This window comes from Macaca fascicularis, chromosome X (assembly GCF_037993035.2).
Source record: "Macaca fascicularis isolate 582-1 chromosome X, T2T-MFA8v1.1".
Classification (NCBI taxonomy): domain Eukaryota; kingdom Metazoa; phylum Chordata; class Mammalia; order Primates; family Cercopithecidae; genus Macaca; species Macaca fascicularis.
The window spans coordinates 120,997,864-121,023,510 of record NC_088395.1 but is presented as its reverse complement, the minus strand read 5'-3'; the positions used below and the strand labels follow the sequence as shown (position 1 = coordinate 121,023,510).

Below are 25,647 nucleotides of genomic sequence, written 5' to 3'. Positions count from 1 at the left end.
GAATATTTGACAAGTAAAAATAATTTTCTCTTGCTCATCAGATTCCTTTTAGGCTAGATCTATCCTCAACTTATCCAGTTAGTGGAAGGGAGCATCAGTGTGTATTATCAAAAGTGATGTATAATCCATACTGATGTTTTAGGGTCACCTTTCCAACTCCCTCCAAAATAGGAAAACCTGCACTGGAAAGTGGGCCTATAGCCTTGAATCAGCTGGATTCTCAGAAGACACCTCAGCTTCTTTGAGTTGCTAGAGTTCCTTGCTGTTCAGTGCCGTAACTCCACTCCAGGGAGCATGATCTTTCCTGTTAGGTGATTAGCACTTGGAATAAGGGCAAGATTCTTTAGATCAGGGAGGTAGAGCAGATAGGAAACTGGTTTCATTTGTGAGAAGGGACAGAAAAAAAAAACCTTTGCACAGCATTCATGCTTCTCAACTGAGTCGGCTGCAGCCTCAGTCACCTGTTAACGTAACAGCTATATTCACGGTCTGAAAATACACAAAGCCAGCTTCTCCTGGCAGAGTCCCTTACCACTCTGGGGTTGCATTACCATCACAGGGAATGAAAACATGGTTCTAATCCAACTAGGAAACAAAGGGTACTTGCAAGAAAAAATTTCAATTCAATTTAATGCAACAAATATTTGTTGGTTTGGGATCATTTACCTGCAAGAAATGTTCTTCTTTGACAGAGAAGCACATGATTCTGAACTGGCTACAACTATATGATTGGAGATATTGGTGACAAAAGTTATTACCATAAAAATTAAAGCAGGAAAGGAACTTGAGAGATCATTTACGTAGTCCTTAGTGGAGTGCCTTGCACAAAGTAATCTCATCATAAAAAAACTAATGAATGGATGAAACCAGTTCAATCCCTTATTTTACAAATCAAGAAACTAAAGGCAAAAGGAAGAAGTAATTTACTCAACGATACAAAGTCAGCCAGTGGAAGAGCAGGACAAGAGACCAGAATTTCTGAGTCCTTACCTATTATTCTTATTAACATACTCTTCTTTATATTCAGTCATTTCCACTGTTGATTAATCAGCTGTAGACCATATTCGTCTTCATCCCCATAACTATGTGACTTCATACCCACAATGTCTTTTAGTACAGCAGCTCCATTAAACTAGCCTTAACCACTCTAATCCATATCCTTACACCTCTTCTCTGAATTTTCACAGTGCTTACTGGCTATACCAAAACTTGAAGCTTTTAATAAAAAACATACTTGGCAAGAATTTCATGAATGTATCTTGCATCATTAATAAGGTTTGTATGCTTCTTCAGGTAAGGGACGTTTGTTTATAGTTCTTTATATATATCAGCATGTAACACCCAGGTTTACCTGGGTGGATCAGAATGAGTACATAATTTAGCATCCAGATTGGACACTTTTGAGAGTTAAAAATTATAATTAATACACATGCAATAAGCACAAACTGTGACTGTCCTAGGAAAAGTAGAATATATAGTCACCCTAATAGTTGTTGACTTGTTCAACATTTGTTAAATTAGAATCAATCATTGCTGATTGTACAATTGTCCAACTGTGGGATATTGTTTCAATTTACAGATTACAATGAATTAAATTATTTCTAAAGTAGTAATCACTGAAAAAATAATGATAAGTTGCAGAATTCTATTTAGTTACTGATTTTTTTTTTTTTTTAAGATGGGATCTCAGTCTATCACTCAGGCTGGAATACAGTGATGTGATCTCGGCTCACTGCAACCTCTACCTCATTGGGCTCAAGGGATCCTCCCACCTCAGCCTCCCTAGTAGTTGGGACAACAGGCATGTGCCACTGTGCCCTTCTAATTTTTTGTATTTTTGGTAGAGACAAGGTTTTGCCATATTGCCCAGGCTGGTCTCAAACTCCTGAGCTCAAGTGATCCGCCCACCTCAGCCTCCTGAAGTGCTGGGATTACAGGTGCAAGCCACCATGCCTGGCCACAATATACAGACTACACTGAATGAAATAATTTCTAAAGTAATAATCAGTGAAAAATCATGATAAGTTGCAAAATTCTACTCACTGAATTCTCATATGTGAGTATAACTTGTTTAAAAGTTATTAATATTTCTGCAAATTTTCACTTATTGCCTTGCTTTTTAAAGCTGTAAGGATAAAGTTAAATGAAAAATGTTTGTTGGTCCAGTTTCAATCATTTTAATATTGAAAATATGGTGGAGAGTAAAAAAATTAGCCTTGTTTCTAATTCCTTCCTGATGGTAAAATATGAAGTGTGATGGCTTTCTACGTGGGGTGAGGGGGGCATGCTGTTAGAACCTATAGATAAAAAGGCCCACATTTGTAATTTAAAAATAGATTTAAATTTACTCTATTTAAGAGTATGAAGACACACATCAAGATTTTTTAAATTTCTATTGAGATAAGTAATGGAGGAAGTAGTAAGGGAAATAAGTACCTTCTATGATAGAGTCATATACAACTAATAAATTTATAGAACTAATGACTTATAGCTAAAATTTTATAGCATTTACCTACCATCATACTCTCCCTCTCTGTGTGTATATATATGTACATATATGTACATATGTGTATATATACACATATATGTATATATGTATATATATGTATATATATATATATGTCTGTGTGTGTGTGTATATATATACACACACACACGCATATGTACTTAACGTACTTTTTTACTGCCTCTCCAAAATGTAAGATCACTAGGTGTTTAAAACAATAGTTTTATCTGCTTGGAGTACATACATTCACACACACACACATATATATGTGCATATATATGTGTACATTCACACATATATGTGTATACATATATATAGAGAGAGAGAATGATGCCTTTGAACATATTAATAAAATATATCTTTACATTGATTTCTGTTAAGAAATAATCAAATAAATTTTGATACAATTTTCATGATATCAAAAGAATATATATTTTTAGGTTCAGATATTTAACAAATGTTCAGACATCCCAGACAAAATAGTACATAGATTGAATTTATTACTATTGCTAAATTAGAGGTTTAATGATAAAAATACCCTGCAGCAGAATGAATTTGAAGCATCTGAACAATGGCAGTTACACCATCTGCTCCAGATAGAAACTTGCTATCTTGACAGTAGCAAAGAATAAATAGGCAGTGCAGATACATCAAACTGGCAAAAGGGTAAATGCAACAAGGAATTAAGCATTTTTTAGACAAATTGCTTTTCCTGTTGAATACTACATTCTATCCTAAATAATACTTCATTCAACTACAGGCAGATGTTTGTGTCAAAGAGAATTCATAGTCTTTATCACAAAAACAGTTTTATATTATTAGAAAATCTAAATAATCACACTTTTCCATCCTCAAATTTCCAAAGAAAATTAAAATACACTAGCAGGAAAAAGAAGCAAAAACAATTACAAGGGAAAGGAAATAGCATGCTTCCTTTAGGAAAAATGCTGAGAAAAAGACATTATGTTGACAGATTCTGACCTACCCACAGGGACCTCTAAGATGAGCCCCAAGACTATATTATTTGAAGAAATCAAGTTTCAAAAATCTATTTAAAAGACTTCCTTCTCACACTTTGTTATCAGTGGGATATTTGTATTTATGGTTAAGGGATGAAGATATATTAAAATAGCATTCATTCTGTGTTAAAATAATAAAGAGAAAATAACAAAACTATCATTATAGACATTCATTTGTAAGGTTATTAGGTCATGTGAGCACCCTACCTTGACATGTTTCTAAGGAAGAAGGTATTTATTTTTATTTCAAAAGGAGGCCAGTCTCTGGAACATCAAGACAAAGAGGTTTATATAAAGGCACGTGCCAATCTTCTACTCCCATTCCATATCACCCACATATTTGATGTTCACATTCCTTTTATTCTTGGCTCAATAGCATTGATAAAGATTATAGTTGAAAGAATTATAATTTTTAAAATATATACCAAACTATGGTATAGAGAAGTCATTGTACTTATCCTTGCCAATTGTCAGGAAAGATGTGTCATCTTTTTTACTGAGTTTTACATATCAATCAATAAGTATTTATTGAGATATATATTTTTAACTGCTACATTTTGCCTCAATTGTCTGAAAATAGTAAGATTGTAAATGAAATGCAGATTGTGTACATTTTTTTGCTATCTAATCTGATCTGATTTGTGATCAGAACATAAATATGACCTTGGGTTAATGAGGGCCATGTCCTTTTTGTAGGAGTCCCCCCTAAATACATTTCCTAGGAAGGCAAGTTTACCATCCATAATTTTAATACAAGAACAGTATGAGGTGAGGTCTTCCTTCAAAATAATTGTTTTTTACTTAACTTATCCCGGATTCATCTGTCACAAACTATTGTTTTCTAAATTTTAAATGAGTTTTCAGCCTGTATTTTATCACCTAAAACAGTGCCTTGTTTTATACGGTGCTAAAACTATGACATTCAATCTTCTAAAGCTTGCCTTCAGTTTTGGGTACAAAAATTGATGGCTGACTTCATAGATAACTTACATTAATTTATCCAGCAATAGTTATTTATTTAGCTTCTACTTTATGAAAGGCACTGGGATAGATGCTGCAGTAAGTACTAAGATGTATGAGAAGATAGACCTTTCAAAGGGTTTACTAATTAGCTAATAAGCTAACAAGGTGAATTAACAGAATAAATGAGAAATTGATCATTGTCAAATTATGTGATAGAGAGAGAGATTAGTTGGGACTTGAGCATTTGAAGGTGTCATGATGGAAGAAAAGGGGGCCAGGAATGAGTCTTGAATGTAGTTCTAACTTGTAAGAAAGAACTGGAAAGGGAATTCTCTCAGCACTAGGTCTAAGCTGACTGTTTATATACAGAGAATGAAGAGGCTGGGGAAGCCTCACTTGTCAGGAAGCTAGTAGAAATGTGGGGCAAATACAAGGGCACCATCATCTGCAAGATAATTATAATCTCATTTTCATCACATCAAAAGGAGAAAACCACTTATCTCTCTGTCTTACTAACACTTAATGAGCAAATTGCCTAGAGATTTAAATGGATTTATCTTGTCATATAATCACCATGACAATCTTAGATCATTCCAGTAGTGTCAACCTTATTTTATGGACTAGGACACTGAATCTAAGAGGGGTTAATGTAAATTGCTAAAAGCTTCCCAGCTAGTAATGATTGCAATAATGTAATAGCGAGGATAATATTTACTGAGTATCTTCTATTAATCTGGTATGGACATAGTGACATTTTCTTTTTTTTTAGACGGAGTCTTGCTCTGTCACCAGGCTGGAGTGTAGTGGCACAATCTCGACTCACTGCAACCTCCGCCTCTCAGGTTCAAAGGATTCTCTGGCCTCAGCCTCCCAAGTACCTGGGACTACAGGTGTGTGCCACCATGCCCAGCTAATTTTTTTTATTTATTTTCTTTTTTGCATTTTTAGTAGAGACAGGTTTCACCATGTTGGCCAGGATGGTCTTGATCTCTTGACCTTGTGATCTGCCTTCCTTGGCCTCCCAAAGTGCTGGGATTACAGGAGTGAGCCACCGCACCCGGCCAGACATAGTCACGTTTTTCTAGTAATAGCAGTTACTGAGCTGCCTGGATCTGTCTCTCCACTCTCTCACTTTTTTTTAGGTAAGTCATAGGGCCCAGGAGATATGTACCCAGCTGCATGCAGGAGTAGCCCACGGTGTGACTCTCCCAGCTTTGAGAGGGATTTGCTTTTGCACCGCTCGATGCCCAGTTGGTCAAGGTGGAGCCCAATGGGTCACTTGGCAGTGCTGTAGACAGCAGAGTTGGGGTTGGGGCCCCATGCTCTATATAGAAGAACAAGCTTAAAGGAGGGAGTGGGTAGGTGATCAGAAACATCTCAGAACCCATTGCTTCATTCACTCAACATGGTGACTGCTAGTTCAACTTCCAGTGAAGAAAATGTGAGTTTAGAATCAGGCAGATCTGGCCTCTGAATCCCAGCACTGTCACTGACTAGCTGTGGGACTTTGGTAAACTCACTCAAGTTCTTGTAGCCTCTGTTTTTACATATATTAAATGGAATCAATAATGACAACTTCATCAACTGCTGTGAGAATTGGAAGAAATAACTTGCAGAGAGTCTAGTCCACTACCTGACATTACTTGTTAAGCATTTAATAATTAATAGCTATTGTCATAAACATCTCCCTACTCACCAATACCAACCTCTTTTTTTTTTTTTTCAAATTATCATTTGTTGGGGGATCTGGTAAAAACATTTGGAATTTTTTTTAGCTAATAATTCTATAATTTTCTACTCTTCTTATAATTTCCCCTTACAAAAGAAAAGTTGCTCTAGATCCAATTATTTTACATTGGCATATATACTGAATGACTATTTTAAATTGCCTAATATTTCCTGACAACGAATTTGTAGATCACTATCCTCGAATTGTTTGAAGGACAATGACACATCTTTCCTGTGCCTCTGGAAGGAACTCACATTCTCTCAAATGCACAAAACAGAGAACTATCCATTTGATGTACCTTTTTTTTTCTCTTGGTTAGGACTGAAAATCTGCCACCTCAAGTAGTCATTGGCAAATAATCATTACCTTTTTCTCCATTTTTTGCTTCATTAAGTCAGCAAATATTCATAGATAAAATTTTATGAACCAAGAAGTACTCTAATTAATAGTGTTCCCACCAAAACAAGTGCCTTTCTCTATATCCCCCTGACGTTTTTCCTAGCCTGGTATGCTGCCTTACCAAATGATGCTGCTTAGGTGTTCAGCCGTCTTTGAATTCTAGGAATAATCTGTCCTCTAGTGCACAGAACAGGATTAATTATAACCCTTGGTGTATGAATCACCATTACCATGTCTCCACATACAGCCCAAATAATATAATTAATTAATTATTAAAACAGAACATCATATACAGATTGTGTTCAATTTTAAGAAATAATGCCAACTTTTTCCAAGTAATTTTACAACTTTATATTTCTGCTAGCAATGTGTAAGAGATCCAGTTGTTCATGTTCCCACAAATGCTTGGTTCTTACAATAGGTATAAAATGTTCCATTACTTTCTTGCCTGTCCTCCCTGTATGAGGAAGTTTCATGTCCAAAGTTGAGGTTTGGAACTTTTCTCAGACATTTGAAGTAGAGCGGAATCAAATACCAGAGACTTCTCAGCAAAATGAGAACTACAAGTGATATCCTAGTCCCTTCTTGGCTAATGGCTTTTAAAAAATGAAGAGGAGGAAAACAATTTAAAAATAAGTATTACCCACTTTAGGAGTAGGGGAAAAAAGCATACTCCAGATATTAAAGGGCACAGGCTTTTCTGTGACTCATAAAAGGGCATATTTTCTTGCCTAAAATTCTAGAGCAATAGCAAATTGAAGGGAAAGATACAAATTAACCCATGTTTCTGTTTTTCCAATGGAGACCCATTTCCAAACTGTTGGATAACCAGAGTATAGATACTCTCCTAAATGCACAGATCATTTCACAGATATAAATATAAAAAGATGGAAAAATAACATGCCACTGGTTGTTTATTAAGTGTGGGTTTTAATAGTTTACATTGGGCCATTCATTTATGAAGTTGTGGTTCCATCTAATTCATCATTCCGAAAAATACCTGTTCATTATTCCACAGTTTTGAAAAGCAATTGTATACCCAAAATAATTGTTTTATATGTACGTATGATACCAATAGCCTTAATCCTAAATTCTTATATTGCTCTCAATGTGAAAACACGTCAAAATGCATCTTTGTAGTACAGATAATTCACCTACAAGAAATTTCACTAAAGTTTTTACTTTATTGGTGACTGTTATTCTATCACTACCTTTGGTGATCTGCTACTGTTCTAATTATGCCTAACCATGTTCCAATAAAATTATGTACTTGCCAACTACTAGTTGCAACAAATCCTGGTCAGTGTTTTTTGTTTATTTGGAGGACTGAAATTTAAGAGGAGCATTTCTAAACAAATAAGAGTTCCTTAATATAAGGATATTGGCCAGGCACGGTGGTTCACACCTGTAATCTCAGCACTTTGGGAGGCCGAGGTGGGTGGATCACCTGAGGTCAGGAGTTCGAGACCAGCCTGGCCAACATGGCGAAACTCTGTCTCTACTAAAAATACAAAAAAATAAAAAATTAGCCTGGCATGGTGGTGCACGTCTGTAGTCCCAGCTACTTGGGAGCCTGAGGCACAAGAACCGCTTGAACCTGGGCTGCAGAAGTTGCAATGAGCCAAGATCGTGCCACTGCACTCCAGCCTGGGCGACAGAGTGAGACTCCATCTCAATTAAAAGATAGATAGATAGATAGATAGATAGATAGATAGATAGATAGATGAATACAGATATCAAGATAAAAGACTCCCGCCTTTGTTAGACATAAAATAGATACTATTTAAATGCTGCTTTTAAAAAAGAGAGCAAATTCACATTATTTAAATATTTCCATCAAATTTTAGATATACCAAGCATTAAAGAAACATTTCTGCTGAAAAGTTAACTACTAGCCACATGCAATCTTGATATTATAGGTCGTGTCTAATTGATTCAGACTAGTGAACTAAAATTGTTTTCAGGATTCACTAGGCATTCCAGTTTTGACCTTCATTCTTCAAGGCTGTGAGGATGAGCTACTGGGCACTGCACTCTTTAGAAAGCAGATTTATAAGCTTTACTTTCCTATCCTATGATCTAATGGTAAGGTACTCTATCATGGTCAATGCAGATTTTTTTTTTTTCTCAAGATAACTATTCAACAGAAAAACAAAATGTCTCTCTTTTGCTTGCTTTTACTATATCCTTGTCAAAAAGTTATTTGATCAAGCAGCAAATATTTATGGAGCACCTACCACGTGCAAGGGCCTGCATGGGGCATAAAAAAGAGACTGTGCAATGATATGAAAGAGATAATGACAGAAAATGGTTATACAATTCATCCCAGTTGATAAGCGCACTTTCTTAAGGATCTTCTGCTGAAATGCAGGCTTCATTAATTCCTCACCTCTTTGTACATGTATAAACCTTATTGCTTAGAGCACACTATTCTTTTTCTTTATTTTATGTTAATTAATCTTATCTCACCAATAAGATTTTAAGTGAAGGTGAGAGATCTTGGCCAATACGTTTCTGCAACCCCAGTAATTCCTGGCATAGTGGTGATCACATAATAGTTCTCCATAGTTATCTTAGCGAATTAATCTAATATTTAAAAATATATTTTCCAGATACCTTAGTCCACTCATTCTTTATTATAACCTTCATAGGCACAAGTAGAAGAAGGGGGAAAAGCTGAAATTAATTGTATCAGCATCAATTACTAGTTCTGCACTCTTCTATCTAGTTCTGGACTTTTCTATCGGTCAGATGTTTACAGCAAATTATGTGAAAACTTATGAATAATTTAGGGCAATGAACAACATCTTTTCCTTGTGACAGGAGAATTTTGATATGTTAATTGCAGTGTTTTGCCTTTTAAAAACTAGGTTACATCATTTTTGGTTCTAATGCCCACATAATGCATTACCTATTAATATGAAGAGTCAAAAATAATAATCTTGGATTTATATAATTTTCCCAAAAAATAAACTTAGAACATTATGTTCTGTGGGCCATGATATAATGTTTAATGAAGTCAGAGACACTGACTCTGTTTTCTTCCAACTACTACTACTTAAATTGCCTCTGACCTTCCAATTAAGGCTTTAAAGAGCCTTGCTATCCTTCTCTTCCTCTAATTCAGTGAACATCTCTTCTCACAGTTATAACTCTGCCATAAGGAATCTCAATCAGTGAATTATGGAACATGAATAAAAATTATTTTTAAATGACAGAATTCAATGAATTCAGTAGAAACTGGATGCAAATCATATGAATTCCTTCTATTTCATTTGCTTTAGTGTCCCCTTTGGGAATGTAAATCAACTCTCTAAACCTATGAATATTGAGAAGGGATGAACTCAAGTCAACTTTTCCTAAAAGCCTGTCTAGATAGTAGATAGAACATTAAATAGATTATCAGTTTTTAAAAGTTGTGACTTGGAAAAGCTTTCACCACATTGGAGTCTTAAGCTCCTGAAAACATGGCATAACTCTGTAGCCACCTGGTGGCAAGGGATGTTTATTACAGGTGTAATAAGTAGCACAAAGCATCAAAACCATGAGACAAAGATGAGAGTTCCAGTCCCATATTTCTTTCTTTTTCTTTTTCTTTTTTTTTTTTTTTTGTGACAGGGTCTCGCTCTGTTGCCCAGGCTAGAGTACAGTGGCCCAATCACAACCTACTGCAGCCTCAACCTCCTGGGCTCAAGCAATCCTCCCACCTCAGCCACCTGAGTAGTTGGGACTACAGATATGTGCCACGATGCCTGGCTAATTTTTTATTTTTTGTTTTTTTTGCAGAGATGGCATTTTGCCATGTTGCCTAGGCTGGCCAGTCCCATATTTCTAAGCACTTAACAGGAGCTTCTCTTTGGAAAAGCTACTGTAAATATCAAAACCACCAAATCGGCATCTGCCTCTAACCATTTCCTTGGTTATCCATTTTTGGTTCTAATGCACACTTAATGCATTGCCTATTAATATGAAGAATAAAAAATAATGATCTTGGATTTATATAACATTCCCCCAAAATAAACTTAGAACTTTATGTTCTCTGGTGCATGATATCATAACACTTAATGAAGATAGAGTTGCTGGAAGTTGCTGTCACCTTACCTATTCCAGCTGATCTCCTATTACTGAGTATAACCCAGTAAGGCCACAGACCATCAGCCTTGCCTCATTCAACACTCATTGGTTTCCAAGCTTTTCATGAAGCTCCCCTACTCCAACACACACTTTGAGATACTCTTTCTCTTTCCCCCTCCAAATTCTAAATTCTATTCTGTTTTCAATGTTGAGCTCAAAAGCCACTTCTCACTTTCGGTCTCAATCTATTTGTGTTGTTGTAAAGGAATATCTGAGGCTGGGTGATTTATTTGAAAAAGAGGTTCATTTGGCTTACAGTTCTGCAGGCTGTATAAGAAGCATGGTGCCAGCATCTGTATCTGGTGAAGGCCTCGGGCTGCTTCCACTCATGGTGGAAGGTGAAGGGGAGCTGGCATGTGCAAAGATCACATGGTGAGAGAGGAAGAAAAAGAGAGAGGGAGAAAGATGCCAGGATCATTTTAACAACCGGCTCCCATGGTGTCTAACAGAGTAAGAACTCACTCACTACCATGAGGACAGCACCAAACCATTCATGAGGGATTTTACCTTATGACCCAAACTCCTCCCTTTAGGCTCCATCCTCAACATTGGGGATTAAATTTCAACGTGAGATTTGGAGGGTCAACCATCCAAACTATAAGTAGAGAATATTTTTAGAAAAGCACAGGCTGTACAAGAAGCGTAGTGCCAGCATCTGCTTCTGGTGAGGGCCTCAGGGTGCTTCCAATCATGGCAGAATACTAAGCGGAGCCGGTGCGTACAAAAGAGAAGGCGCGGGGAGGGAGGTGACGGGCTCTTTTGAACAACCAGCTGTCATGGAAATCAACAGAGCAGGAACTTATTTATTATGGTGAAGGTGGCACCAACTATTGAAATTTGGAGGTTTCATGTAAACCATATCCAAATATCTTTTTAAAGATAAACGTCAAGTTCATTATCCCGGGGCATGCCACTAAATAGCTGAAATTATCAATATGCACTGTCTTATTGAGCCCTATTTAGCATCTTCCATTACAATGCATGCTAATCTTGCCCTTTCTTCATTTGTGTTTCCCTAATTTGGCATCAGGGCTTTCTTTCCCTGAGTTAGCTTTTCAATGATAAGCTCTCAAATAAACATTTTCCCAAACAATTACTCTTTTTAATAATATACATTCTAGCTGTGCCTTTATTTGACAAATTTGGAGAAGACCCTAAAGTGTCAGGATTTTTTTTTTTTTAACATGCTAGAGATACTTGGTCATTTTTTTTTCCCTTTTGGAATCAGAGGTTGCTGTTAGTCAATAACATAAAGATCTGTCTATAAACTGAAATTTTATCTTACGCTTTAAAGGCACAAGGAGTGCCAGAACTCATCAAAATGAATTTTAAATGAAGAGAAGCATTATGAAGGAAACAATGTAAGGAAGCGGAGCTGTATTTAAATGTTAGCACATCAAGTAGCAAAATCAATTTCAAATATAATTTTTAAGTGTAAAGTGTAACAAAGATTAATTCATTTGTGCTTTTATATCTAGGAGAACATGATGTGTTTTGTCAAAATGAATTGGCAGAGATAAGTACATATCCAATTTTAGGGAAGCATTCTTGGTGGAAATCTAAAGATATAAAAATAATGAGTAATAATGGAAAGAGTCGTTCATTTATTCTTTCATCTGATATTTATTTAACACATTTATTGAGCACTTGTGCACTACTAGTAAACATTGCTTCAACTATTAAAAGACAACTTTTGGGGTCAGGCGGGGTAGGTCATGCCTGTAATCCTAGCACTTTGGGAGGCCGAGGCGGGCGGATCACATGAGTCCAGGAGTTCAAAACCAGCCTACTCTGTCTCTACTGAAAATACAAAAAACCTAACCAGGTGTGGTGGTGCATGCCTGTCATCCCAGCTACTCAGGAGGCTGAGGCACGAGAATCGCCTGAACCTGGGAGGCGGAGGCTGTGGTAACCTGCAATCATGCCACTGCACTCCAGCCTGGGCGGCAGAGCAAGACTCTGTCTCAAAAAAAAAAAAAAAAAAAAAAAAAAAGACAACTTGTAGACTAAGACACCAATGGTTTAGACTATTTTAATTGCATTATAAATAAGACTATTTTGTTAAATACACAAACAGTATATAATATCTGTTTAAGTTCTTAGGGAAACAAATTATAGGAAGAGAGGAAAAGGAAATAGTATATGAAATATATGAAATAGAAAAAACTCAGAAACTTTGAAGTGTATGCTGAATATTTCAGCCATAAACTCTCTTAACCTCCTGATCACAGGCACTTGAAAAAAAGTCATTTTCTAGTCACACATTGTTTTCTGAAGATAAACATCAACTTCATTATCCAGGAGCATGCCACTAAACAGCTGAAAGCATCAACATCCACTGTCTTATATAGCCTCATGTAAAAATAAAAAACATCTTTCAAGAGAAAATTTATAGGGTTTTGACATTGACTAAGTGGCTTCTGTATGCTAGAAACTTTAAGTGGGCTGTTTCATTTAATCACTCTGACAAACTTATTTTGTGTTGACTTTCATGTTATGATTAAGGTAAGTAAGGCTTGGAAGAGTTTTAAGTAAATGTCAGTTATAATAATGACAATACTAGCAAGAAAACAATAGTTAACATTTGTTTAACATCTGGTATGTGGTAGGTACTTAATATCACCAGATTGACACAATAGAAACCTATAGGACTCAGGGGACTGTGGATAACTCACTTAAGCCCCTAGGCCTCATATGTTAAATATAGGTAATAATAACCACTGTCATTGGAAGTTGTGAAAATTAAAGGACACAGTTTGTACACTGTCCAGTAGTGCCTGGCATGGAGCAGATGCTCCATACATGATCGTTTATAATGATACTTAACATCTCTCTTGTTTGGTGGGAAATCTGATCACAGGTCCTTTGAATTTTTTTTAAACCCTATTAAGTTTACTGTGTCTATATTTGCTTCCCTTTCTAACTTCCATTAATAAAACCCTACTGCCTTTCCTCTCATTGTTAGCCAGTATTTAAAAATTACCTAAAATACTGTGACCAAAACTTTTAGGTAATTGTTTCTGATTTGAACAAAGCCAGAGACAAATCTTCCCTGTACATCCGGAAGATTAACTAGCATTCCCTTATTGTGGAAAAGCGGAAATTCTCTCTTTGCTCTGCTTCTCACTTTTTTTTTTTTTTTTTTTACCAGGGGTTATAGGTAAGCCACATCTACTGGCAGATGTATTGCCTATTTTGGAGGAGATCTGGATAAATAAAATAGGCTTCCAAGCCTCTCTTTCCTCATCTGTCAAATGGTAGTAAAATTCAGCATTTATTGGATTATGAGTTTTTTTATTAATCATGCTTTTTATATAGTAGTTTCTCAGCAAATCTTAACTATTCCAATGAAACATACCTCCACAACAACTGGACAGCATCCTGTGGGGAAATGGGTGAGAACTAGATAGGAAATAGAAAAATAATTGGGAGAAGAGAGTTTCCAAAGGCACTGGATTTTGTTAATTTTGTATTTGGTATCCCATTTTTCATAATTCTCAGCTCTGGTGTTTTTTTGTAATATTTCATTATCTCACTTCACTGCCACCACCAGAGAACTAATAGAAACATCTTTTATAAAACCCATATGCTCATTTTACCTCTCAGCATGTATTCCTACTCTGTAGCTTATCAGCACAGTCAGTCAGACACTGAGACATCTGGGGAGACAATTTTTCAAATCTTCAATCCTCAGTTCTTAGCTTCCCTTTTTAATCTGCCGTGTGCTCTGTAGCAATGGAAAAACAGCTTGACAGGCTTGCTCTGTCTGGCTATATGACACATATTTCCCATTTCACCAAGAAATTTGCAAGCCCCCATCATTTATATAAATGCTTCCACAAAGTTTGCATTTGAGAACATTTTGTAGTCACTTTCAAAGAGTCTTGGCCTTTCAAGTGCAGTTTTTCCTGGTTTCCTCAGTCATTTCTATTCTTTCTCCCTCCCAGTGGTCCAGTCCTCTCTTGATCTGAAGTTCTAAAAGGTCGAACTTAATAGCATCCCCCATGCTCATTCTGCATGCTCACCTGACACGACTACTCATTAAAGTTTAAAACTATTTAGACATGCATTTAAGGGACCACCCTTTCATTGAGCCTTCTCAACCTAGAAGGGCTTGTTCTTCTCAGGCCACAATCCAATGCTTTCAGTTCGGAGAACACACTAATGCTGTTGCTGGCTTATATCTTTGTCTTTCACTTTCTCCTACTTGTCTGCCCAGGAAAAGCCTTCCTTCTTCAAGTCCTAGCTCAACTGTAATCCTTTCTACAAAGCCTATCCTGTCACACTCTACCTCCACTCCAGCCTCTACAACAGTTATCTATTGGCATCTTATACCATAGCAGGGTGGTTGGCAAACAACAGACTGTTTTTGTATGGCCTACAAGGTAAGAATGATGTATATGTTTTTATACAGTTGAAAAATATTAAAAGATAAATAATATATCATGATATGAGAAACTTATAGGAAATTCAAATTCCAGTGTTCATAAAATTTCATTGGAACCCAGACCCACTCATTCATTCATATGTTGTCTGTGGCTGTCTTCAAGCTACAATGGCAGAGCTGAGTAGTTGCAACAGAGCCTACATGATTCCCATATCCAAAGTATTTATCATCTAGCTCTTTTCAAAAGTTTCACATCCCCTGATTCATTACCTTGTGACTCCAAGTGTAGTCCATGGAAATCTGGGAGCTGGTTAAAAATGCAGAATCTCAGGCCAGGCGCCATGGCTCATGCCTGTAATTCCAACACTTTGGGAGGCCGAGACAGGTGGATCACTTGAGGTCAGGAGTTTGAGACCATCCTTGCCAACATGGTAAAACCTTGTCTCTACTAAAAATACAAAAATTAGCCAGGCAAGGTGGTGCATGCCTATAGTCCCAGCTACGTGGGAGACTGAAGCAGGAGGATCATCTGAACCCAGGAGGCAGAGTTTGCAGTGAGGTTAAGATCGTGCCACTGCACTCCAGCCTGGGTAATACAGCAAGACTCCTCTGCCAAAAAAAAAAAAAAAAAACAAAATGTAGAACTCAGATTCCTCCTCAGCCTGACTGCACTAGTCTAGCATTCATCATGTTGTCTTAAAATCATCAATCTTTTAGCAGATGAAAAAACAGAAACATGACCAGGATAATAAAATGTATGAGTTATGGTAGATATATGGAATTTAAGGCAAATTTGGGTCATTGCAAAATCGCTGAGTGCAATTCCGTGTAACACATATAAAGTATAATGTAATATTAAAGCAGAAACAAGAAAGTTTAGCCAGGAGAATATATGAACTAAGAATTATATCACTCAGCAAGCTATTCATTTACTAACACCATATTTCAATTATATTCATATATATTCAATATATATATATTCCATATAGTCATATATTCAGGCAATATATTCATACTGTATTACATGTATTCATATATATAGTGTGAAATATAAGCCCTATTAGCAATATTAAAACTTTATAAATTATGCTATAACTCATTTGACATACATTTGAGTTTGCTTATTTAATAAAGCATAGCAGTGATATAATTTGATTATCTGAGATCTTAAAATGTGAATGTGAACCTCTTGCTGCATGAAACAGGGCAAGTGAAACTTACTTAAAATTTTTGCTGGACTGTTCAATAATGCAAATGTGGTGTTAGCCATTTATAAGTGTCGCCTGCTTGTATAGATAACATTACACTTAAAATCACAGCAGTCCTTTTACTGCTGTCAGTTATGAGTTGATAGCTCACATATACAACCCTTTGTTAAGGTCTTAGTTACTGAGACTTCTCATTTTTCACCAGGCTGCAATATTTACAGCTGCCACTGGGGGGAAGGTAGAAAAATATCCTTTGCAATTCAACAGTCACAGAGCAACCATCACCAAAAATTATACAAATGACTTTTTCATAAATAATACCTATTTATTTATTCAGTTATCCAGTCAACAAATATTTATTAATTCATTGGTATAGCCTTGGTAGTGTGTTAGATGCTAAGAATACAATATTGAGCAAAAGCAATACTGTTCCTGACTTCATGGAGTTAATTAACATCTAGTGGAGGATATAGGAATCCTCAAGGAATCACAAAAATAAGTGTATAATTATCAACTGTAATAATTGCTATGATGGAAGGTACATGATGTTATCTATTAGGGTATATAACAGAATGCTCACCTTGTGTTAGGGGATATGGTGGGCAGGAAGTCTTCCCTGATCCCAGAAAAAAAAATGACTTTGAGCTCGTGTTTTGATGGCTTATATAGGAGTTAACTGGTGTAACTGGTGATGTAAGTATTAGGAGAGATGGGGAACGCAAGTTAGTATTAACAACAGAAGGCACAATTTCTGGCAAGGCCCTGTGATCAGAGAGATCATGTGCTCAAGGAACTGAAAGTAGATCAGTAGGGCCTAACTATTCATGAGGGGGATGAGGGAATATATGATGCAGAAGAGGAGCCAGATCAGGTTGTCTTTTATAAACAGGTTGTCTTCCTAGGAGCAATAAGAATTGGGAGAATGGATTGGGGAGTGCAAATGTGTAATTGGGAGAACTAGTTAGAGGGTCATTCTAATACTAAAGAGATGATGGAAAGCCAAACTGGTATGATGTTTGTAGAAATGGAGTGAAGATATTTAGGAATTAAAACTGACTGGAGTTGACTGGAGTTAGTAATAAATTTATCACGGGGTATAAGGGAGAGGAAGCCATTCAAGGATGACTCAGTTTCTTGTTAATCCAACTATCTGAATAACAATGCAATTCCCTGTGATGCTAAGAAACTTGTAACGCATTGAGAGTACTTTCTTACACAATTAAAACCCTATGAAGTCACTGAGAATACTTTATGAGAGCACAAATAATTATATAGAGATTAATTTATGTATATATTTAATGGATATACCACACATATATGATTTGGTTTTCATATTTTAATAGATAACATTACACTAATACTAAAGTTCATTATTACTTTAGTATTAGTTTATTAGTATCTCTAAGGACTTGTTACGTGGACAACTGTACTTAGATCTACACAGTGGCAGTCTCAGAAAGGAATTGTTAGAAATTTTATGTACACAATGTACTACTTGTCTGGGCCATATGTTTAATTTGCTGGAGGAAAAATCATTTTTAAATAAGAGCAAAATGCAATTGAAACATGATGTAATATGCAAATAGTCACTTCACACAGCATATAAAAGCTTCCACACAATTAAAATGTCTGTATTTTTTTTGAAAGATCTATGCTACGTTTAAATTAGAGTCATATGAACTGAAGCTAAGACTAATACACATTTTCAAATAGTGAAATAAAAATCAATATTCTTGTGTCGTAATCTCTTTAATCATAATATCCTCTTATAGGACATGTATTAATTTACTTGGTACAGTTGCTTAAGTCATACCTATATTTTATATTTAAGAAGATATTAATGTTTTGAAAATGTATAATTTAAAAAATCAATCCGATTTTTGAAAGACATATGTTGAAAACCAGAAAACATACATATAAAATTATTTTACTGTTGTTATCTAATATGGATGAACATGTAACTCTGAAACTACCTTGATAACATTTGGCTACCTTCCTTTCCAAAACAAGGTAATTTTCACTTATTTCACGAAAGTTGCGGTATCTTAGAAAGGACGCATGCTAAATTATGTTGTTAGTCTTGTTGAATTTTGGCACAGACTATTGAGTGAAAAATTTGTGTGGCAGATAGTCTTAACAGTTATCAGTTGGCTAAGTTAGATTATTAATTACGATAATCAGTTCTTTAAGTACTTAGTTAATCCTATGTGTTTTGACTTCAACTGATAATTATAAAGGATCACTTAAATTTTTGATTAGCAAAAGCAAAAGCTGTGCAGAATGTGGAAATATAAAGCTCAGGTTTTCCTGTGCTTTAAATGTGTATGCTCATTTACTAAAATGCATTCCTGATTGAGTACCTCTCTTCTAGACATGCTGTTATTTTGTCATGATAATATTGATAGTTATTATTAAACCAATTAATGAATATATTATTGAATGCATATTATGTGCAATACACCATGTTAGTTCCTGTAAGTGATATAAAATGCATTTACTATACATAGAACAAATTATTGTTACTTAACGCACTCAATTCTCTGCTCCTTTCATAAGTTATTTTTTAGTTTTTAGTTTTTGTGGGTACATAGCAGGTGTATATATTTACAGAATATGTTTGACTTGTTGATACAGGCATTTGATTATACATTATTTACAACAACCAAATGAAGAACTGATGAATAGTAAAATATATTTCATTTTTAAATCAAAGACGTGAAATTAAAATATTTGTGAATAAAACAGATAACTACAACAAACTGCAAAGTGAAATGATGCAATTGTCTATCAATGTAAGCAATATTTGCTATTTGTTATGGTCTATTTTTGTATTTCTGTTTTTCTTCTTCTTCTTTTTTTTTGAGACAGGATCTTGCTTTATCACCCAGCATGGAATGTATGTAGTGGTGCAATCACAGATCACTGCACCCTTGACTTCCTGGGCTCAAGCAATTCTCCCACTTCAGCTTCCTGGATAGCTAGAACTACAGGTTTGCACTATCATGCCTGGCTAATTTTTAAATTTTTCGTAGAGATGGGAGTCTCACTACACTGCCCAGACTGGTCATGAACTCCTGGGCTCAAGCAATCCTCTCACCTTGACTTTTCAAGCTGCTGGGATTACAGGCATGAGCCACCATGACCAGCCTATTTATGTTTTTCTTAAAGTAATTTGGTAACCTAGAGTAAATAACTTTGCAGTAGATACTCAGTTCTATATTAGAGAACTCATATGGAAAACAGATTCTGTTAATTGAACTTGCATTTATTTGTAGTAACAAAAAACCACATAATTGAAAGGTAAAAATTCCTAAATCGTTAATGTAAGTGTCAAGAGAGTGACAATTATAAATCATGTTTTGACAATGTAGAACCAATGTATGTGCACTGTTTCTTCATTACATTAACCTTTTAAGTGAATAACTTGAAATGTTGATGTGGTTTTACAGAAAAAAATAATGTTTACTTTTGATACTGCTATTACAAACCTTATCCAACTCAGGAGAAGCACAGTTGTCCAACTGATTAATTTCACAGGAGACATTGAATACATTACCTAAATTGTTACTTTGACTGTGATATAAATATATATGTACATCTATATCACAGTAGAATAGGTAGCACAAGTAAGGCTTTACAGAAGGTATTACTAAGTTCAAATGATAGTGGAGACAAATTTCTTTTTAAGATTTATTGAATTATGTAGCTTAAAATAACCACAGATGGCTGGGCATAGTGGCTTATGTCTGTAATTCCAACAATTTGGGAGACCGAGGCTGTTAGATCACTTGAGGTCAGGAGTTCAAGACCAGCCTGACAAACATGGTGAAAGCCCCGTCTCTACTAAAAGTACAAAAATTAGCCGGGCGTGGTGGTGGGCGCCTGTAATCCCAGCTACCCAAGAGGCTGAGGCAGGAGAATCACTTGAACCCAGAAGGCGGAGGTTGCAGTGAGTTGAGATCACACCACTGCACTCCAGCCTGGGAGACAGAGCAAGATTCCATTTCAAAAACGAATAAATAAATAAAAATAAAAATAAAATAGCCAAAGAAATCACCAAGAACCCAGAGATTAAAAAAAAAAAAAAAAAACCCAAAGAATATCAGGCTGTGGATGTATACACATTATAACAAAACTCTTGGTACTCTTCTATTTACAGTAAGAATTAATATATTTAACAACACCAACATTATTTACTATAAATAATCAAGCTCCAACCTTCTATAATAAATATATTGTACATATCTTTTTCATGTCATTGATATGCCCTGACAAAGACAGCCTTACAGAGAAGTGAAGTAGGCAAAGGCCTTACATACCTACATGATGAGATTTGAGACTTATTTTCCCCTTTAGCTCATCAAGGGATTCAGTTATGGGAACCACATTGTTAAACCATGCCTCCCTCTAGATGGGGTAGGACTTGTAAGGTATTGCCACATTATGACGAATTTGTGTATCAAATCTTCTCTAATTAATAGCTGGATAAGAGCAAAGTGTCAACAGGTGTATGTACAAAGAGGCCTGGGAGAGAAGCAAGGAGTACTCACTATAGAGTTGTGAATATTTGGCACATAGAGGTAGAAAAACAACATGGTAAGGACAGAATAGCATTGAAAAGAAGACAATAAAGATGAAATTGGTGAACTTCACATTCTAGTAAGGCTGACCTTGGTCTTTACTACCAGACAAGGCTTACCATGCCAATGATATTTGTGAGATAGTCTTGTGTGAATGTTGTTTGAAGCCTGAGAGTAGAAACTTACCTGCATGTCCAGGTTAACCTATTTCACCAACGCAGTGAAAATATCTGCAAGCAAACTTGGATCTTCACAAACACTTAGAATGAGTGACTTTCTGTGTTCTTTCAGGACTGCTGTGGGGGTTCTTTAAAATTTTACATTTTATACTTTTTGAATGTCCCTTATGATTTTTTCTCCCCCTCTGGAAAGCTGTTGATAACATCAAGAACTCTTTTCAATACACATCAAAGAAAGTTACCTTTGCCATCATCTTAAGTGGTGAGTAGTTGAATAAAACAGAACAATTGGCTATTCTGACAAAGGGTACATTTTAATGCAGCCATTTTGATGCAACTGTCTTGATGTAAAATCACTGTTTTCTTATTTCTTTTATTTTTGATCATTAATAACATGTGCAGCAGACATTCCCAACCTTATTCTATCCCTATCCTCTTTCGAATTTTGACAGACTTCGACTTTTCACTTCTTTTATCTAATGTGTATATATTAATGTCATACTAAAAATTTTTGTTAAAATTTTACTGTCAAAAACGATTTAACCTATACCATTGTATCAGTTCTTCCTCCAAAACTATCATTCTAAAAACATTTTGTGGTATTAAATATTTGTATATGATTATGAGAACAATCAGAAATTTAATTGAGAAGTCCCTATGCAGTCTGGAGTCTAAAATAAGGAATCCAATTTAAATCCACCATGTTTAACTTGTGATATATTTACCCAATCAAATAATCATGCTGTGGACATCTATAGAATGTAGAGTGTTCCATTATCCGGATCTGCGTTTTTCAACATTTATAACGGATACTCCCTTTTGAGAAACAAAATTCTCTGCTCCCTTCCTCTCCTGCTGAGATTTTTAAGTGCATCCATTGAGAGTATTTTGAAGAGCTATGCTTTCTAAAATTTGTCATAGGAAACAACAGCTAGATTTCCTACACTCCAATCATGGATATAAGAGTTTATCACTGAAAGTAGGCTTGGCTTGGGGGCTCATGCCTGTAATCCCAGCACTTTGGGATGCCGAGGTGGGCGGATCACCTGAGGTCAGGAGTTCGAGACTAGCTTGCCCAACATGGTGAAACCCTGTCTCTACTAAAAATACAAAAATTAGCCTGGTGTGGTGGCGTGCACCTGTAATCCCAGCTACCGAGGAGGCTGAGGCAAGAGAATCACTTGAACCCAGAAGGCGGAAATTGCAGTGAGCTGAGATTGCACCACTGCACTCCAGCCTGGGCAACAGAGTGAGACTCCACCTCAAAACAAACAAACAAACAAAAAAGAAAAAACAAAAAAACAAGAGTTTGTCATTGAAGAAGAAAATTGAACTTCACTAACCTAATTGTCCCAATTTATACTATCATACTTTATACTTATTTACTATAAATGTGGAGTGGAGGTTAATGGTTTGGTAAGGGGTCTGCATCATACATTACTTAGTAATAAAATAAACTGAGTTTTTTTTTTTCAGGTTGCATTAAAATGCCATTTACCAATTACATAATATTCTTTTTCAAACATGTTCGGCCCTTAATGGCATATGTTTTACTAGTTCATGGGTAGGTCTACACTAGCAAAATAATAGGAATCACCTTAATATAATAGTTGAATATAATTTCAAAATAAGAGTATTGAGGCACGCTTATGTGTATACTTACAATTATTTTTGAAGGATGACGTCGGTTGGCCTATGTTATAGATGCTCGCGGGTGTTAGCTGATAACCCTAAAAGCAAACATTGAGAAAAATGCAGTAAGAACTCCATAAGTAAGGTGCTACACAGAGTACATATACCATTCACATATAATGAATGACGGAAAAGTAGTAAGGCTGATACCTATAAACTTCAGAAGAAAGAAGTTTCATTTATATAAAACGAATTTAAAACAACAAAATATTAGTACAGCGGGTATGTCAGAGGCATTTGAATTAGAGCATCTCCATCGTAAATAGGGGCTGGGTAAAATGAGGTTGAGATCTACTGGGCTGCACTCCCAGACAGTTGAGGCATTCTAAGTCACAGGATGAGACAGGAAGTCAGCACAAGATACAGATCATAAAGACCTTGTTAATAAAACAGGTTGCAGTAAAGAACCCAGCTAAAACCCACCAAAACCAAGATGGCCATGAGAATGACCTCTGGTCATCCTCACTGCTATACTCCCACCAGTGCCATGACAGTTTACAAATGCCACGGCAACATCAGGAAGTAACCTGACAAGGTCTAAAAAGAGGAGGCATGAATAATTCACCCCTCGTTTAGCATATCATCAGTAAATAACCATAAAAATGGGCAACCAGGACAGGGCGCAGTGGCTCACACCTGTAATCCCAGCACTTTGGGAGGCCGAGGTGGGCGGATCACTTGAGGTCAGGGGGTCAAGACCAACCTAGCCAACATGGTCAAACCCCGTCTCTACTAAAAAATACAAAAATTAGCCAGGTGTGGTGGTGGGCACCTATAATCCCAGCTACTGGGGAGGCTGAGGCAGGCAGAATTGCTTGAACCAGGGAGGTGGAAGTTGCAGTGAGCCGAGCTCGGCTGCTGCACTCCAGCCTGGGTGACAGAGCAAGACTCTGTCTCAAAAAAAATAATAATAATAAATAAAAAATAAAAAAAAAACCCAGCAGCCCTCGGGGCTGCTCTTTCTATGGAGTAGCCATTCTTTATTCCTTTACTTTCCTGATAACCCTGCTTTCACTTTACAGACTTGCCCTGAATTATTTCTTGTACAAGATCCAAGAACCCTCTCTCGGGGTGTGGATCCGGACCCCATTTCTATAACAGGCAAGTCAGTGTTCGTCCTTCTGCTAAAGACGAAATTAAATATTAGTTAAGAATTCTAAATGAATCAGCAAGATTCTAAGTCAAATGTCAAGTTGAAACATTTCACATAGAACAATTACAGAGCAGGAGTAAATAGTATTTCATCCACAGATACTAAAACAATATTAGACTCTGGAAGGGGAAACAACATTTGAAAACCACCCTTTCTGTATTAATTATTGTAAGAGCATCAGTTGCCAGTATTTATTCTGGAATGCAAAAAGAAGACAGAAACAAATATTAGCCAGCTATATTTTTGCAGTAGGACAAATAAATTTGGTGCAAGGACGTTAATATTTGACATGTTTTAAAAATCAAAAATTTCCCCAAACACATAAAACATAACCAAAAAAAGTTTTAAATGCAGGGATTATTTTTAAAAATATAAAGCTAACTATTGCACTCAGCCTAGTAAGTAAAATGGAGTGATGTAAAGATCATTAAAGTTATGAGAAATACATAGGAAATGTTAATTATTATATTGAGGATAAGACCTTTTGTTAGCTCATAAATTTATCAACATAAGTTAACATATTTGAAGCATAATATAAAATATTCAATAAATGTTACAGCCGCATTTAAATAATTTAATGACTACCCCTTACATCATGCAAGATACAATGTACTATACCAACATTTTTATTCCTTATGAAAGTAAAAAATAGTTCTAACTTCAAATGAGTGAAAAACAACTTGGATTAAAACTTTGCTGTCTTAATCTACATTTCAGAAAATACATTTAGTATTTATAAATTTGAACCAACATTTTTTTTTTGCCTCTTTCACAGCAAAGATTTATTGAAATGACTATGCAAGAACACGTGATCACATTAACCTTCAATTTTCATGAAACAGTAGGAGACTCATAGTAAATAAAAATAATTTCCTGGGAAAAAGGAAGGTAAAATGATTTTACCTAATATGTACAAAATTAATAGCAATCTTGGAGCAATGATAATACTCCATGCTTAGTGAGGAAGCTGGTGGCCAAGTTATTATTCTATGCAATAAGAATTATACATTGCATTGCAGAAACGCATGAGATCATCTCAACACACATTAATGACCTGTTATACCTGTCGAAGCTCCCACTTAATTTCACCTAACTGTTCAAGTACCCTGGGAGGGAATGAAAAGGTTGTGGACCGAGGACTGCTAAGAAAGGAATTACCGCCCCCTAGTGGCGAATTGTGACTATTGCAGTCAGAACAATGTGAGCTATGATTGTAATTATGCTATTTATTCACGAAGGATTTATTTTTTTTGAGGTTTTTTCCCCCTTGGGGGAGGATTGAGATACTTTGCAATAAAACATTACTGCTCCGTCATTAAAAAGTATCCAATCAGATATTCTTTAAAAAAAAAAATTTCTCCAAGACCTATCAACTGAAAATGTTTTCTGAGGTCTCTAACGTTTTAGTGTCGATTTCTAAAATTTTAATTAATTTTGCAAAAATATGAAGTACTTTGAGTGAGGTCAATTTTTTTCTCTTTAGCCTCACTTGCTTCTTCCCTTCCTGCTGATCACGACATTCTTTATATTAACATTTTGCATCTACCATCCACTCTCCTTTCCCATTTTTTTCCTCTCAGCTAATTATACGTAAATTTGAGATATATTTTATTATTAACGTCCTGTCATTTCACGTTTCTCTCCATCTTACCAAAGTATTATTTTTTAGATTTCCACAGTGACTGATTTTTTTTCTCT

The 25,647-nt window shown here is 35.8% G+C and overlaps 1 protein-coding gene and 1 non-coding gene across 3 annotated transcripts in view; both read right to left on the bottom strand.

Moving 5' to 3' along the window:
* The window catches only part of HTR2C (5-hydroxytryptamine receptor 2C), a 294,885-nt gene that overhangs the window by 247,992 nt on the left and 21,246 nt on the right, over positions 1-25,647 (bottom strand). For both annotated transcript variants that reach the window (XM_005594406.4, XM_005594407.5), the window contains exon 2: positions 22,768-22,834. The gene's annotated coding sequence lies outside the window, so the exon portion shown is untranslated. The remainder of the gene's footprint in view (positions 1-22,767; positions 22,835-25,647) is intronic.
* LOC123571502 (small nucleolar RNA SNORA35) lies at positions 5,652-5,779 on the bottom strand. The gene has a single exon (XR_006695656.1). It is a non-coding gene; the product is annotated as a small nucleolar RNA SNORA35 (small nucleolar RNA).